This window comes from Macaca mulatta, chromosome 3, assembly GCF_049350105.2.
Source record: "Macaca mulatta isolate MMU2019108-1 chromosome 3, T2T-MMU8v2.0, whole genome shotgun sequence".
Classification (NCBI taxonomy): Eukaryota; Metazoa; Chordata; class Mammalia; order Primates; family Cercopithecidae; genus Macaca; species Macaca mulatta.
Genome location: NC_133408.1, coordinates 32,147,631 through 32,164,867, shown reverse-complemented (window position 1 = coordinate 32,164,867; position 17,237 = coordinate 32,147,631). Strand labels below are relative to the sequence as shown.

Sequence of the window (17,237 nt, the reverse complement as noted above, 5' to 3'; positions counted from 1 at the left end):
TTTACACCTCTAAATCCTACCTATATTCATGATCTTTTGCAAATCCTATTTTTTTTCATAAATTCTTCCCAGATCTTTCCAACTGAATTATTGGGGAACCCCCACTCTATTTATATAGATCTTTAATTGCTATAGTCTTCTCACAGTTTATCAGTCAGGTGCAGTCAGAAAAAAACAGAAACCACACTAGGTACTCCAACAGGAGGATTTAATATAGGGGCTGGTTATACAGATGTTTGAGGGATGAAAGAGCAACAGAAAACACTAAAGGTTAGCAAGAGATAACAAGCAGCTATTTCTCATAGAGCTGGAAGAATAAAAAATAAGAGGTTAGACTGTTAAAGCTTAGGATCTCACAAAAGGAGAATTATATAACTGTGACTTGGATTTTTTTTTTTTTCAAACAGGGTCTTGCTCTGTCACCCAGGCTGGGTGGCACTGGCATGAGCATAGCTCATTGCAGCCTTGAACTCCTGGGCTCAGATGACCCTCCTGTCTCAGCCTCCTGAGTAGCTAAGACTACAGGCAGGCACCACCACACCTGGCTAATTATTATTATCATTATTTTATAGACAGTGTCTCACTACATTGCCAGGTTGGTCTCCAACTCCCAGCCTCATGCTATCTTCCTGCTTCTGCCTCACTGGGATTTCAGGCATGAGCCACCACAACTGGCAGGACTCAGACTTCTAAAAAATAGGCAATGCTTGATGGTGGTTAGTTCTTATGAAGGAGAGCAACCAACTGGTTTGGGAATTTGAAGGCAGTTGGACATCGAAACCAACTGGCACTGTCAAGACAACTGTTTCTACAGGGATGAAATGTTATTGCTGGAGAAAACTGTCACCATGCAGGTGAGAGCAAGAATAACAAATAGGAAAAAGGAGGTCCCTTCCTCCTTTCTTCCTGTGTTCCAGTCACTCTAGTGCTTCTTGGCAGAACCCAACAGGAGGCCAGATGGCAAATAAATCAGGGAAATGTTTGCTATGTCTTTAGCCACAGAATGGTAAGGCATTCTGGAAGACCAGTGAGGAAAGTTTTCTGAGGTGGCAATTCCTTCTGTAGCTTTAAATTTTTATCATATAGAAGTCGAAGGCCAGGTGCGGTGGCTCATGCCTGTAATCCCAGCACTTTGGGAGGCCGAGGCGGGCAGATCACTTGAGGTCTGGAGTTCAAGACCAGCCTGGCCTATATGGTGAAACCCCATCTCTACTAAAAATAAAAAAATTAGCCAGGTGTGGTGGTGGGCATCTGTAATCCCAGCTACCACTGAAGGCCACTAGAGTCGTCCAAAGTGTGTTGGTGAAACACAATCCGTATTTGCCAGATAGATCTCTCTCAAGACCTTGGCAAGGCTAGGCTGCACAGGGGAAGAGTCCCCTCCACAGACCCTGAAATGTCTTTGAAAATTGCAACAATTCATTTTCTGTCCTGCTTGGTGATTTCCTGTGTCATTCCAACTTTATAGCTTATTATGCAACTTACTTTTTTTTCTCTCTCTCTTTTCAAAGAAGAGAGATCCCTCTAGTGGTTTGAGTGAGTCTCTGTTTTTCAGTAACCAAATGAGAACATGGAGAGAGAGCTCTTTTAATTTCCAAAGAGCTATGAGAGTTGACGAGCTGGGAGGAGAAAGAGATGAGTTGCAATAATAGGAGACACAAAGAAGCATGACTTGACGACACTCATACAGTACCTTTCTTTGCTATGTTGGCAGCAATCAAGGAATTTTATGAACCTTTAGAGACTTGTAAGATCCTTGCCACTGGTTTATCAGGATCTTTCTGATTATCATTTATGATTTATTCCCATTTTTTCATTTCTGTTCTTTCAGTTCATTTTTCTGCTATCTGCATTGCTTTTTGAGGAAGCAAATTTCCCTCACACTGCCAAGTCCACGTTCAGCTTCCACGCATGATTCTATATGGAAGTAGTTGATGAAAAAGAGTTGGTTATCATGCTAATCACTGTATTAGAAGGAAAGACTCAAGAAAATCCATTTGCATTTCTGGTTTTGTGAATTTTACTTCATTACAGTGAGAGAAGAGGGTGACAGGGTGGGCCACTTTCTCTCTCTTCAATTCTAATGAAGCAGCTGGAAAGATTTAAAAATTAATTCTGCATAGTCAAAATCATTACAATGAGAGAGGAGGGTGACGGGATGGGCCACTCTCTCTCTCTCCAATTCTAATGAAGCAGCTGGAAAGATTTAAAAAATCATTCTGCATAGTCAAAATCAATTAAAAGAAGAACACTAGCAACCGGCAATTATTTACATTTTTTAAAAAGATGCCTGAGATTTAATTGGCTAAACAAAGTCTGCCTATATGTCAGTAACATTTTAACTAAGAATCCTACTGCAGACATTTAGCCAAAGTAGCTAACATGCTTGATATTCCACCTCTGCAGGGTTGGTTGGTTAAGCCCAAGGATGCATTTTCTGTCCCCTCCAACAATGACCAAGTGGAAGATCTTAAGAATGGGGCAAGTTTCTCAAACAACCCTGGAAAATAGGAAAGAAAAATCTCCCATGTTCAGGGTGCTTCTCTATAACAGCTGAGCTGCTTCAAGTATCCCAGAGAAAACGTGACTGAACATTGTTCATGCTAATTACCGTTTATCTAAAAACTACAGTTATTGGTTACAGAGTGTTGTTTAGATACTATGGCAACAAATCATTTTTGTGAGCTGATGTGTTGAAACATATATTGTCCTTCAATATAAGCAATCAACAGCAATGGTGTTTCTTGTTCTACTTCAAATTGTTGGTCTCTGGAAAATCTATAGAACAAAATCTCTTAATATCACAGTACATTATGTGTTTCAGAAATTCTACATGAATTCATTCATGTACATTCATTCTACATGAATGAATAAAACGGCAATCAGTAAATGGAGGAGGTAAATAGACAATGAAGAAATGAAATTGGCTAATTCACAAGCCAGGGAATCTGTGAGGGGTACCAGAGTATGCCACCTCAAAATATGCCTCTTTGGATTATGGATTATTTTGAGCTAAAAGCCATTAAAAACCAGCAACAGGAAAAGCTCTAAAAATAAAGCACGGATTTTCCTTTTATTAGGGAAATCTCCATTTATAGAGGTGTTTCCCTCTCTCATACCAGGAAGAGGAGGACTCTTAACAACTCTTAACTCTTACCAATGGAGAAAGCACCAATTTAAATCTGCAAACAAATCTTAATAAATAACCCTTGTTTGCCATTCTTTTATCTTGTCACCTTCCCATAACTTGCCTCCTTCCACTCCCAACATGAAACCCTTTTTCTTTAGTCTAAGATGGTATATAATCCTAAATTCTAACCACGCCCATAGGTACATCTCTGGGTACTCGCGTGTGTAAGCACAACACATGTGTTAATGATATAGCAGTTAAAAAGAAATTATTTAGACAGATAGTGAGGCTAAAGAAGGTTTTCCTTTAAAAAAAAGAAATGCAGCCCTCAAATCATTTTCTTTTCTAAGAAAGAGCAGCCTGTAAAATCAAGCTGCAGACATACACAAACAAGCTGGAAGCTTACATGGGTGAATGCTAGCAGTTGTGCCAATAGGAAAAGGCTACCTATGGCTAGGCATAATCAAAATGGCGGCTCTCGAACATGTACAGTAAGAAGCAGGCAAGATGGCACTGGCCAAGTGGAAAGCCATTTGCATAATAAGATTCAGGTGGTGCGACCAGCCTTCCCTGCCCCCACCCCTTGCTAAGTAAACGTCACACCTGGTGGAACCAATCGTGGGCCCTATGTAAATCAGACACTGCCTCTTCACGCCTGCCTGTAATATCTGCTGCGGCCGCTGCAGGCTGGCTTTTCCCTTTCAGAAACCTCTCTGTCGCAAGAGAGAGAGCGCTGCTGTCCTCTTTTCTTTCTTCTGCCAGTTAAACTTTCTGCTCCTTAACCTATCCACGTGTGTCCATGTTCTTACTCTTCTTGGTGCAAGATGATGAACCCTGGGTATTTACCCCAGACAAGGATGCCACTTCACTAATAAACTTCTGTTTTTCTTTTGTTAATCTGTTTTTGGACAGTCTAATTTATAGAGCCCCAGCTGAAGAATCTAAGATGGGTAGAAAAAACTATTTTTTCCTCACCTACATCTGTAATTACATTAGTTTGAGGGTAAATATGAAGCAATAAAGACCACTACTTGGTAATCTCCTTTACCTCTGTCATTTGGTTAATTTTAAAACAAAGTTATAGCTGGTTCTCATGATTCAGGTTTCATAAGCATTATGTCTAATACATCTGATTCATGTCTATTGTTTTAGTAATAACATGCCAACCTCATGGAAACCAAAAAGTATCTCGGACAGGTCTCAATCAATTTAGAAAGTTCATTTTGCCAAGGTTAAGGATGCACGCCTGAGAGGCAGGTCTGTGCCTTTCTCCAAAGATAGTTTTGAGGGCTTCAATATTTAAAGGTGAAAGGATGAGTATTTGGGAAAGAGGAAGAAATTTTCAAAAGGTGTCAGTAGACAAACGGTTGCATTCTTTTGAATCTTTGATCAGCCTTTCACTGAATACACAGTTTACATGTGGGTGGTGTGGAGGAATAGATCTTTATGTTGTCGTCTAGCTCACTGAATCAGCATTTTTACATCAGAGGAAGCAATCGGATATGTGTTTGTCTCAAGTGATCAGAGGGATGACTTAGAGTTCTGTCCTTTGTCCTGCACCTGTAAAGATAAGCTGTCTATTTCACTGTCAGAGTAAAACTCAACAGAACCGTTGTAGGGTAAAGATCTTGAAGCCCACAGGGAATTTCCTAGTGGGCAAATTGTGAGGGAGGTATATACTTTATATTTTTGTAGCTATCTTATTTAGGAATAAAATGGGAGGTAAGTTTGCCTGATGCAGTTCCCAGCTTGACCTTTCCCTTTGGCTTAGTGATTTGGGGGTCCCATATTTTCCTTTCACACTCATAATAAAATTGTAATAGTCTCAAAATGTGCAGGACCAAACTGACACATAAAGCTCCTTGAGAAGATACTAGAGTTTAAATGGGTCGGAAGGGCTCTTCCCATTCTAGGAGAAGGATCATGATACTATGATAAAGTCAATAATTTCAGCATCATTTATTTATTTAACAAATAATATTGAGAAGCTGTGGTGGACTTATATCATATCAACTTAGCTAAGGTGTAACCACGGTTTTCAGACTTCCCTTCACTGCATAACTCCAAGTTAAGTATGGGCCACAAATGACATTTGCAAAAACTGAGAAGTGGAAGTGAAACAGCAGCCTTAAAAAAATACAATACAATACAATACAATACAATACAATACAATACAATACAATACAATACAAATACAAATACTTGGAAGATCTGCACAGGTCCACTGGGCACCATTGCAACTCATGTACATTGTGCCCGTCTGCTGGCTTGCCTTGAAGATGTAGGAGCCAAAGGAAAATGACCTCTTTGCACTTTGAAGTTTCACTGAAAATCAACTGACAAAAGGCAAATCAATAGCAGAAAAGGCTTGCACAATTTTATTTTAACATGCATAGCACAGGTGAATCTCAGGAGAATGATTACCCAATAACCCAATGAGGTACAGAAGCTTATATCATTTTTCACAGGGGAGCGGGGAGATGGGGAATGTGGACAATGCTTTTCAGAGGCAGCAAATGATTCTTAAGGAGAAGAAATTGACAGAAATTAACTTGTAAATGATTCTACTTGAATTTGAATGAGCCAGAAAGGCAGGCATTCTCTTGTGAAAAATCCATCCTAGGTGCATTCCTCAGTCTTCTTTTCTGAGAGAGACAGGGGGACTTCAGGGAGAGGAAGAAGGTAGTCTTTTTCATTTTGGAAATAAGATTTCATGGTGAAATAAGAAAATTCCAGAGAATCCCTTCTTGTGCTTGGGAGGAAGCAGCATAGGGGGAAGAAGACAATATTAGAGGGACCTTGATTCTGAGGCAGCTTCTAAGGCCTGTCAGCATGTCAAAGTGCCAATCTTTGCAGTTTTATTTTCCAAGCCCCAAGAATAGCATAGGGCATATCTCAGTCCCAGTTTTTCTGCTCCAATCAGACACCCCCTCAACTCTCTGACAAGCTTCTTCAACTCCCTGATCAGGTGAATATTTAGTTCTATGACAAAGGGCTCAAACTTCGATTGAAGGTCGCCCCTTCAGCATTGAAACTGGAGGTTTGGAAAGACTGACATAGTTCTAATTCACCCGTTGGAGTTCCAGCTCATTCTCGTGGGTTCTAATTTCTTCTTGCTCTTCACCACTTTGCCTTCATCTTTTCTTCCCAGGTGGGTGTCTCCTGATTCAGACTTCAGAATCAGGCACGAACACAATAGACTCTGTTAGACCATTTAAGCAACTTCCAAAATTACATAAGGCCAACTCCCTATTATACATTTTTTCTTATAAAAGGCAAACCAAAACCAAAACCACATTTTTCTCTCTACTCTCACACTGAACACAGAATGCCTCTGTGATCGAATTCGTGGGGTTTTTTCCCCCTCAACACACCAAGCAATTCTTTAGCAGACACCAGTTGGATGTCCTATAACTCAAATCAATCCCACAGGTTAAGAGTCAGATCCCATAGGTTAAAAGCTCAATCCCACAAAACTGCCCCCCTACCTTAAGATGCCAATTACAAATCCCAGGTTGTGACCTGTAATCCTGACCAATGGTTGTATCAACTGGAATTCCCAAGGTCTGCCTCCCTGTGTTCTATAATTTGCTAAGACAACTCACAGAACGGAGTGAAAGACTTTACTTACATTTACTGGTCTACTTTAAAGGATATTATGCAGGATATAAATGAACAGCTAGATTTAAGAGATGGATACAAGTCTGGGGTGGGGGGGTGTCACAATTTTCATCTTTCTCTGGGTTTGCCACCCTCTCAGCACCTCCACATGTTCAATAACCAGGAAGCTCATTAAATCTCATTGTTCAAGAGTTTTTATAGACTATCATCTCCAGCACCTTCCATCAGGTCAATGGATGGGGTTGAAAGTTCCAACCCTTTAATTCTCTAGTCACTTGGTCTTTCTGATAACTGGCAGCATCTTGAGGCTATCCAAGGGCCCTATCCTAAATCCCAGTATTAGGATAAATACAGGTATGATCAAAGGAGGTCCATGAATAACAAAAGACACTCTAATTACCTAGGAAATTCCTGTGGTTTTAGAAGCTAGGTGACAGTAACTGGGTACACAGATCAAATACATTTCACTCTTAAGGGCTCTGTTTTGTCAGACTGAACCTTGACTTATACAATGCCCACCATGTACCTAGCACTGATCATATGGATATAAAATAAAAATTAATTTTATATTCTGATGGTACAGATACAAAAATTAAGCCAATCTAGTGAAGAAGGCTGTGGTAGTTTATTAGGACTGCCATAATAAAATACCACAAACTGGGTGACTTAAACAACAGAAATTTATTTTCTCACAGCTCTGGAGGCTGGAAGTCCAAGCTCGAGGTATCAACATATTTAGCTTCTCCTGAGACCTCTTTCCTAGGCTTGCAGATGCTTATATTCTTGCTGTGTCCTCACATGGCCTTTCCTCTGTGTCTGTGCATTCCTGGTGTCTTTTCCTCTTTTTATAAGGACACTAGTCCTATTGGATTAGGGACTCACATTTTCTACAGCAGATACACCTGTTGGCAATAACTTAAGCATACCCTGAGAATGACCCTGTGGTTTGAGAAGAAGTGTGTTCAGACTTCTGAATCCCTGGCCCTTCCCTTTGAACACAGGCTGTCCAGTGGATCGAGGTCCTTTGTTTTGGGTTAAATAGTGATTGCTAGATGGATGGTACTGTGTGAAAATACTGTGTAAACTGCCTGCCTTTTACAAATGGAAGCACTTCTCCTGTCCAGCTCACTGCCACTGGACTGTCCCTGTAAGCAAGTTCCCCCAAAGAGCCCTATGTCTTATTCATTGCCTCCAGGTCTCTTCTTCAGCCTCTCAGACACAGCACCATCCTTATTGGAGTAAATAGGGGTTCAGGATGACACTTTTATGACCTCATTTAATCTTTATTACCTCTTTAAGGAACCTATCTCCATTATAGTCACATTTGAGGGTTAGGGCGTCAACATATGAATTTGAGCTGGACACGATTATTTCCATGACAAAGGCAAGTAAATAGGAAAGTATAATTGCACCTGAAACATGCTAGATGCAATTATGAAATATCATGGAAATCCATACAAAAGAAATATAACACAGTTCTGGAAATGTAAATTCAGAGATAGAGTGATTATATAATGTATTATTCAAATAGGGACCCTTGTAAGAATGAAAAGGTACATTAAAAATAATTTAAAGGCACTAATTATTTTTCAGCAGGCATAATCTAGAACTTTCCCAGGAAAAGTCGGAGACATATGCACCCTGTTCAAAGAAGACCTAATGGAAGAAATACCATCTAAACCGAGACATAAAGGAGGAAGGGAAGTTGAGAAAAAGGTGAGAAAGAAGGGAATATACTCCAGGTGACAAGGCAGAAAGAACATAGTCAGCAGAAAACAATAAGCTGGAGAAACAGTGTGCCATGTTTGGAGAACTGAAAGAGATTTCACATGGCTGAAATTTTGGGAGCAGAAGGTGTCAGGCAAGAAGCAAAGTTAAGCAGGATTTAGAGGATAACAGAATTCCTTAAAGAATTTGGACGTGGTCTGTAGCAGGTGTGGGCTATCAGAGTTTCAGTCATGGAAGCAGCATTGTTTGATTCACATTTTTGAAAGATCTCTCAGATTCCATCAAGACAGCAGACTCCATCAATTCCTGACTCTTACCAAATACCTCTTTTCCCCCAGGGATGAAGACCATCATCTGAAAGACCAAATAAATAACAGCCTTGGGAAACAATAAGGAATTCAGAAATGGAAGATTTGCATAAAAATAGAAATTAAACAGAATCAGATGGACAAAGAAGTCACAGGCCAACGTATGAACAAGAGAGAAAAAGATGTAAGAAAGAACCAAGGGTATCCCAACCTTATGCAGAAGAGATACAGGGCAAACATCAGTGCAGAACACTGAGGAAATCTATTTAGAGCAGCTGAGCAGGTCGGCCTCTACTCCTAACCTCCTCACTCCCAGATCTGAGGGGACTAACAAGTCAACTTCCATGGGCTGTCATTAAAGATGTGCAATTTGAGTGTCAATAATGATAACTACAATAGATTGAAGTGCATCACATAAGCTTCAGTCTATAATGATACTCTGATAACACAGATTAGCTGCCACCAAAGAATACCAATAAATTGTTTTAAAACTGTTAAATAAAGGGAAAGATTGAAGCATTTATCTTGCTTTTTCTATATGAACTGCACCAAAGGGTAAACAGTACTAGATGGGATGCTTCTCTTTATAGAAATACTTCAGCTAATAAATGAGGAAGGAATAATTTAATTAGTACTTAACCATTTTGCAATTATAAATGAGGTAATGGAGTAGGTATTGATCAGCAATAGCTGCTAAAGCCACGAAAGAAAACCCAATAGACATTATGTGCCTCTGAACAGGAGAACATAATGTTACCTATGAATTAATTTTGCTAAAAGAAAAAGTTAAACCTGAATCTAATTAAACATCTAATCAAACCTTCAGATCAATTACAGGAAATTTAGAATGATACAGGTTACGATTTTGTGAAGAGACGAAGACAGCGGTTGTGGTCGCGCTGCCGACCTCGACCAGCAGTCGGTTTCTCCACGCCGAATCCGGGAGTAGGAGACTCAGAATCGAATCTCTTCTCCCTCCTCTCTCCTGTGAGATTTTTTTGATCTTCAGCTACATTTTCAGCTTTGTGAGAAACCTTATCATCAAACACAATGGCCAGCAACATTACCAACAAGACAGATCCTCGCTCCATGAACTCCCGTGTGTTCATTGGGAATCTCAACACTCTTGTGGTCAAGAAATCTGATGTGGAGGCAATCTTTTCGAAGTATGGCAAAATTGTGGGCTGCTCTGTTCATAAGGGCTTTGCCTTCGTTCAGTATGTTAATGAGAGAAATGCCCGGGCTGCTGTAGCAGGAGAGGATGGCAGAATGATTGCTGGCCAGGTTTTAGATATTAACCTGGCTGCAGAGCCAAAAGTGAACCGAGGAAAAGCAGGTGTGAAACGATCTGCAGCGGAGATGTACGGCTCCTCTTTTGACTTGGACTATGACTTTCAACGGGACTATTATGATAGGATATACAGTTACCCAGCAGGTGTACCTCCTCCTCCTCCTATTGCTCGGGCTGTAGTGCCCTGGAAACGTCAGCGTGTATCAGGAAACACCTCACGAAGGGGCAAAAGTGGCTTCAATTCTAAGAGTGGACAGCAGGGATCTTCCAAGTCTGGAAAGTTGAAAGGAGATGACCTTCAGGCCATTAAGAAGGAGTTGACCCAGATAAAACAAAAAGTGGATTTTCTCCTGGAAAACCTGGAAAAAATTGAAAAGGAACAGAGCAAACAAGCAGTAGAGATGAAGAACGATAAATCAGAAGAGGAGCAGAGCAGCAGCTCCGTGAAGAAAGATGAGACTAATGTGAAGATGGAGACTGAGGGGGGTGCAGATGACTCTGCTGAGGAGGGGGACCTACTGGATGATGATGATAATGAAGATCGGGGGGATGACCAGCTGGAGTTGATCAAGGATGATGAAAAAGAGGCTGAGGAAGGAAAGGATGACAGAGACAGCGCCAATGGCGAGGATGACTCTTAAGCACATAGTGGGGTTTAGAAATCTTATCCCATTATTTCTTTACCTAGGTGCTTGTCTAAGATCAAATTTTTCACCAGATCCTCTCCCCTAGTATCTTCAGCACATGCTCACTGTTCTCCCCATCCTTGTCCTTCCCATGTTCATTAATTCATATTGCCCCGCGCCTAGTCCCATTTTCACTTCCTTTGACGCTCCTAGTAGTTTTGTTAAGTCTTACCCTGTAATTTTTGCTTTTAATTTTGATACCTCTTTATGACTTAACAATAAAAAGGATGTATGGTTTTTATCACCTGTCTCCAAAATAATCTCTTGTTATGCAGGGAGTACAGTTCTTTTCATTCATACATAAGTTCAGTAGTTGCTTCCCTAACTACAAAGGCAATCTCATTTAGTTGAGTAGCTCCTGAAAGCAGCTTTGAGTTAGAAGTATGTGTGTTACACCCCCACATTAGTGTGCTGTGTGGGGCAGTTCAACACAAATGTAACAATGTATTTTTGTGAATGAGAGTTGGCATGTCAAATGCATCCTCTAGAAAAATAATTAGTGTTATAGTCTTAAGATTTGTTTTCTAAAGTTGATACTGTGGGTTATTTTTGTGAACAGCCTGATGTTTGGGACCTTTTTTCCTCAAAATAAACAAGTCCTTATTAAACCAGGAATTTGGAGGAAAAAAAAAATAGAATGATACAGGTTACAATCAGAAAATCAACAGGACAAATCACCTACTTTTCTTAACAAACAAATTACAAAAATAAAATGAAAAAAAGAAATAGAGACAGACTACAGATTAGAAGAGTAATCAGAGACATGCCTATCAATCACAATGTGTGGACCTTATTTATACCTTGATTTAAAGAAATCAACTGTACACCAAAATTGTGATATTTACGTCACAATTGCACACCTAAATACTGACTCAATATATGATGACTGAATAGTTTGAGTTAGGAATAAATGAGGAGAGGAGGCAGTTGCATACACCAATCCAAAGTTCTTGACAGACATCTGGACTGGGGAAATATATGTGGAAGTCAGAATCAACTATGAATTCTTACTGAACACACACGAGCTGATGAGCTACAAAGCTGTGTTTAAAGCTGGGGTTATCAACCTCTGCACTACTGAGGTTTGGGGCCAGCCAATTCTGCGCTGTGTATTGTAAAATGTTTAGGTATATCCATAGCTTCTACACAACTAGATGTCAGTAGCATTCCCACATGCAGTTGTCATAACCAAAAATGTCTACAGATATTACCCAATGTCCTCTGGGGGATAGTGGGGGCAAAAGTGACCCCAGTTGAGAACCAGTGGTATGGAGTAAAAAGAGAAGAGGGCGGAGAATAAAGCCTCAAGGAATCATACAGACCCATCATTCAGTTACAATTCCATGGCTAACTGTGACCATGTCTCCAGACCCCAGTAGTCTCATCTGAGAAATGGACATGACATAATCTAATTCACGAAATGGGTGTGGCAATTATTTAATACTGAAAACACTTCTTAAAGTGAGAGCATATTCAAAGTGCCTGCCTTTGTAAGTGTCCATTACTATGAGCCTCTTATCTCTTCTCTTCTCCCTCAAAGCTCTGAGTCCAGTTTAGCTCCACCAAACTCCAGAGCAACATTTCTCCTCTTATCTCTCTCTTAGGAAACCTGGATCTTTGACTTTGCAGCTACAACGCGGAAGCAGTCCTGCTTCCTTGAAGCTGTTTAACGATTCCCAAGTTTCACCCACTTCCCAACCCTCCAGATGAAGGTACTTTGCATAAGTAAACTAGCAAACAATCTCAAAAGCAAAGACAAGATGTTGTTCTTCCTGAAATTCAGTATCAGAGTCCACTCTTACACCTTCCCGAGAGCTTTCTCAGTATGATTAAAAAACACGTCCTCACTGGAACTTCTTGGATGAAAAGGTAGACAAAAATGTATATTCTCAGTGAATTGGAAAGATTTTGCCAGGGAAAGTTACTCTGTTGTAAAAGAGGTTCCCTTTCTTACTTAGGCTTTGAGAAAGGGGCCTGAAGTTTGTGCTTTACCTCTGTTTACTTAACATGATTTCCTTTCAGCAGTTATAACTTCCTTATTAAGAGTTTTACTGAGATATAGTTCTTACACCATACAATTCTATTATTTAAAGTGTGTAATGCAAGGATTCACAGTATATTCACAATGGTGTACACCATTACTGTAGCTAATTTTAGAACATTTTCATCACCGTCAAAGAAACCCTGTTTAGCCATCATTTTCCTACCACTTTATCCCCCCAATCCAGAGTACCAACAGATCCACTTTCTGTGCCTGTAGATTTGCCTATTCTGGATATTTCTTTTTTTTTTTTTTTTTTTTGAGATGGAGTCTGGCTCTGTCGCTCAGGCTGGAGTGCGGTGGCCGGATCTCAGCTCACTGCAAGCCCCGCCTCCTGGGTTCACGCCATTCTCCTGCCTCAGCCTCCTGAGTAGCTGGGTGGATATTTCTTATAAATGGAATCATAATATGTGGTCTTTGGTGTCTGGCTTCTTTCACTTATGAAAATATGAAAAGCATAAAGTCTTCAAGGAGCTTCTCTGTTGTAGTATGTATCAGAATTTCATTCCCTTCTATGGCCAAATAACATTCCATTATATGGATATATCATATTTTGTTTACCCTCAGCCAACAACTAGTAAGAAAATGAGGACCTTAGTCATACAAGTTCAAGAAAATGAATCCTGCCAATAACCTGAGAGAGCCGGGAAACAGATTTCCCTAACTGAGCCTCCAGATGAAGATGCAACCAGCAGACACCTTGATTGCAACCATGAGACACTGATCAGAGAACCCAACTAAAGCATGCCAGATTTCTGATAATAAATTAATATTGTTGCAAGCCACTAAGTTAGTGGCTATTTTCTATCCAACATAGAAAACTAATACAACTAATACAGTGGCAAATGCCATTGTGTGTGTGTGTGTGTGTGTGTGTGTGTGTGTGTGTGTGTGTGCATGCATAGCTTTGTGTGCCCTAAGAGAACTTGGTGGCTTTGAAACACGGGCAGGACCTAACATGTATTCTTGCTGTTATTCTATATGCCTTTTGCATACCTATCATTGACTTATGTTTTATATCTAAATAGCTCTTTTACTACCCATCTTTCATATACATCTTCTATAATTAAATAAATTGTTAAGATTCTCATCTTGATGATAATGCAATAACCTACACAAGAGATTTGCTTGTTAATTTGTTTTGTCCTGAGAGGTGGAGTTCTAAACCCTTAAACCTTGCAAATGCTTTTCTGTTTTGAGTCCCAAGTTGCACTTATAAACAGAATGAGAGATAGAAGAAGACAGAGATTAGATACAAAGAGATTTAAAGTTCCTAGGGGAGTGGTAAACCTAAAAGAAAACCTGCAGTTTGTCTGTGTAACCTGCAGACCATTTAAATGTGGCTGTTATTGTTTAGTTAGGACAGTATTATATAAGGGCCTAAAACAATTTTATTCTGGTGATTTCAGAGTATAGTGTGGTATATATCTGTGTCATCAGAAGATTGCAGTCTGAATAAAATACAGTGCAAGATAAACTCCAATCACTTTTTTTCATTGTGGTATTAGCTCCAAAGCTCCCCCATTTTACCCAAAGACAGATGGACAACAAATGGCGTTCTGTTACTGGTACAGAGCTCAAACTGAATGGGATTTATCAGGATTTTATATCTAATCTCTCTTCTTAAGGGCTCTGGCTGTTAGCTTTGACGAAGAGAATGGAAACCAGATGTTTAGATACCGGAGGCAGAGTTCCTAGGTTAAAAACAAAGTTTAAAAATGCCTTTTATTTTTATGTATTTGCATATGTCATTCTAAGTATGAATATTTCTCACTGATATTAGTGGATTTGATTATGGATTAATCTAAATAGCCAACCACTCCCCAAATAAAACCAAACTGTGTTAACTACATCTTTAGCAATAAGCATGTCTGTCCTTGTTATTACAGAAAATAAAGCCAGCACTGAAATTTCTAAATAATACTGATTTTAAAAAACATATTCAAGAAGTAGAACATTTTTATTTAAAAATTCCAGTAAAATGCATTCCCTCCTGGCATGGAACATCCTGCTCATGAAAGCACTTGCAAAGCCTCCAGCTGTTCCTGCTTATTTTCCCCCCATCAGCTCCACACTGTCATCTTAAAAAGGCACAATAGGACTTTCTCAAATAATCACAATGCATGATGAAATTACTTCTCCAGATCTAAGAACTCCAGCAAAGAATTTGTAGGGGATTACTATCTCATTTTCAAAATGTGCCTCATTCGGATGTAGTTACAACCACCCTACAGTTAGAGCGATAATGTTTTTCTTGCCACACTTCAGGGGGTCTCCAGTTATGTTAACAAACGTCATAAAACATTAAAAGAAAAAAAATTAATGTATACTTGTTCTCATAAGCAAAAGACTAAAATGTATGCTATTATCCTCAGGAGTAGGAAGGAGAAAGAGTTCCTAAAATCAAAAATTGAATAATAAGATCATAATTGCAAAGAGTTGGCTATTCTAGATTAGGGAAGTTCATTTCCTGCTGCTATAACAGAATATCACAGATTGGATAATTTATAAAGAACCAAAGTGTATTTGGCTTGTGGTTCTGGAGGCTAGGAAGTCCAAGAGCACGGCACCAGAATCTGGTGAGGGACGTCCCATGGCAGAAGGCATCACCGTGTGAATCTGCAAGACAGAGGGAAATAGAGCAAAATTGATTCTATTATCATGAGCTCACTCCCGAGGCAGCAACATTAATCTATTCATGAGGGCAGAGTACCCTCTGACCTAATCATCTCTTAAAGACCCCACCTCTTAATACTGTTACAACGGCAGTTACGTTTTGAACGCATGAACTTTTGAAGGACACATTTACATCATAGCACTCCCAAACCTAGCTGATCGTAAAAATTGCTTGGAAAGAGGTTTAAAACTCATATGTTAAGGACCCTCAACATACCTTCTAAATTGGAACTCTTGAGAGTCACCTCACCATTCACAAAACAGTTTCCAGGTATTTCAGATGCAACTCATCTGTCACCAGAGTTTGGGAACCACAAAACTGAGGGATGTTTAAATATTTCCAGTGGTTTGTTAATGTGTTAATTGTCATGTAATACCTGATAATAATAATCTACTCACACATTTAAAACACAGACTTTGTTCTGAATACTTGCATTTAACTTCTGACTCTCCAAAATCCCTAATGAAATGACCAAAGGAATTCAAAAACTGTGGGAAAATTGCATCAGCTCTGAAAATCATAGAAGGAAACAAAAAACTGTTATGAAAAACTAAAGCAATTCCTGCAGAATATGTTGTAAGCAAGAAAACTGAGAAAATTGCTGACCAAGTCACAATTCCCACACTGACTCGAAGTTGATAGCAGCAGGGCATTCGGACGAAGTAGCAGGTACTGGAGGGAAGTTGCAAATCTGGAGCTGACAGGGATGGGATTACTCTGCATAATTTTTCCCCAGTTTACTATTGAATCATACAGCAAGCCAAACAGAATAGGGGCAATGCTACATCTGGTCTCAAAAGACAGTCAGAGAACAGGCACATTATTCCAGCAGTAAGAGAGTGAATTGAATCTCTTTGGCATAGGAACAAGACTTCTTGATGTTGCTGTCCAGACCCCCACCCAGCCTTAATTTACATTCTATTCTTCAGAGGTCACCACCTTATAATTTTTCAATGTAAAACTACAATAATGGTAACTCTTCCTTCCTTTTCCTTTTTAATTTCCTTCATTATTTTTTCTTCCTTCCTTCCTTCCTTCCTTCCTTCCTTTTGTAATTTCTTTCTACCTATTTCTTTATTCCTTCTCTTCCCTCCTCTTTATTCCTGCTTTATTTTTTATTTTGTCCCAAACTGCATCTGTTTAAAAGAAGTCACGTAAATCTCCAAATATGGGCAAACCTAGAATGTCCTCCATCATTCTACTTACCCAATCACTCCTTCATTCCCTATCCCATCCATGGGTTATTTGCAAGAAGCAAAGAGAAAATTCTAAAGGGAGTCAATAGTTAGAAAGCAGTCAAGCTGAGAAGGCAGACAAAATATTTCCTAAGAATGATTTTATTAATAAAAGCTAGGAAAAACCATAGAAAATATCCAATGTGTACTTTCAAGAAGATTCAAGAGAACATTGTGTGTACGAACTAAACCCAATAAGTCATTAAAAAGATAGAACCTGAGAGCAGAAAAAGTTGCTTTGAGATGAAAAATATGACCATGAAATTTCTAATGTAATGGAATTTGTGAATACAAGAGGAGATTCTGTAGAATTGGAATCAACGGATTAGAAAAATAAGCTTAAAAACTCCTTCCAGAACTCCAAAAAATTGTAAAAAATGCTGCCAGAGAAGTAAAAATTTAGAAGAAAGATCCAGGAGATCTCAAATAAGTTTTATAGGAAGTCTAGAAGGACACGGGAACAGAAAACGTAATACCACATCTTTTCACATATAAGTGGAAGCTGATTGAGGGGAACACA

At 39.4% G+C, this 17,237-nt stretch overlaps 1 pseudogene across 1 annotated transcript; it reads left to right on the top strand.

The window, feature by feature from the left end:
* The first annotated feature begins 9,649 nt into the window (after positions 1-9,649).
* On the top strand, positions 9,650-11,005 carry LOC106997316 (heterogeneous nuclear ribonucleoproteins C1/C2 pseudogene; annotated as a pseudogene). Its single transcript, XR_003727935.2, has one exon. The product of XR_003727935.2 is annotated as a heterogeneous nuclear ribonucleoproteins C1/C2 pseudogene (transcript).
* The last annotated feature ends 6,232 nt before the right edge of the window (positions 11,006-17,237 follow it).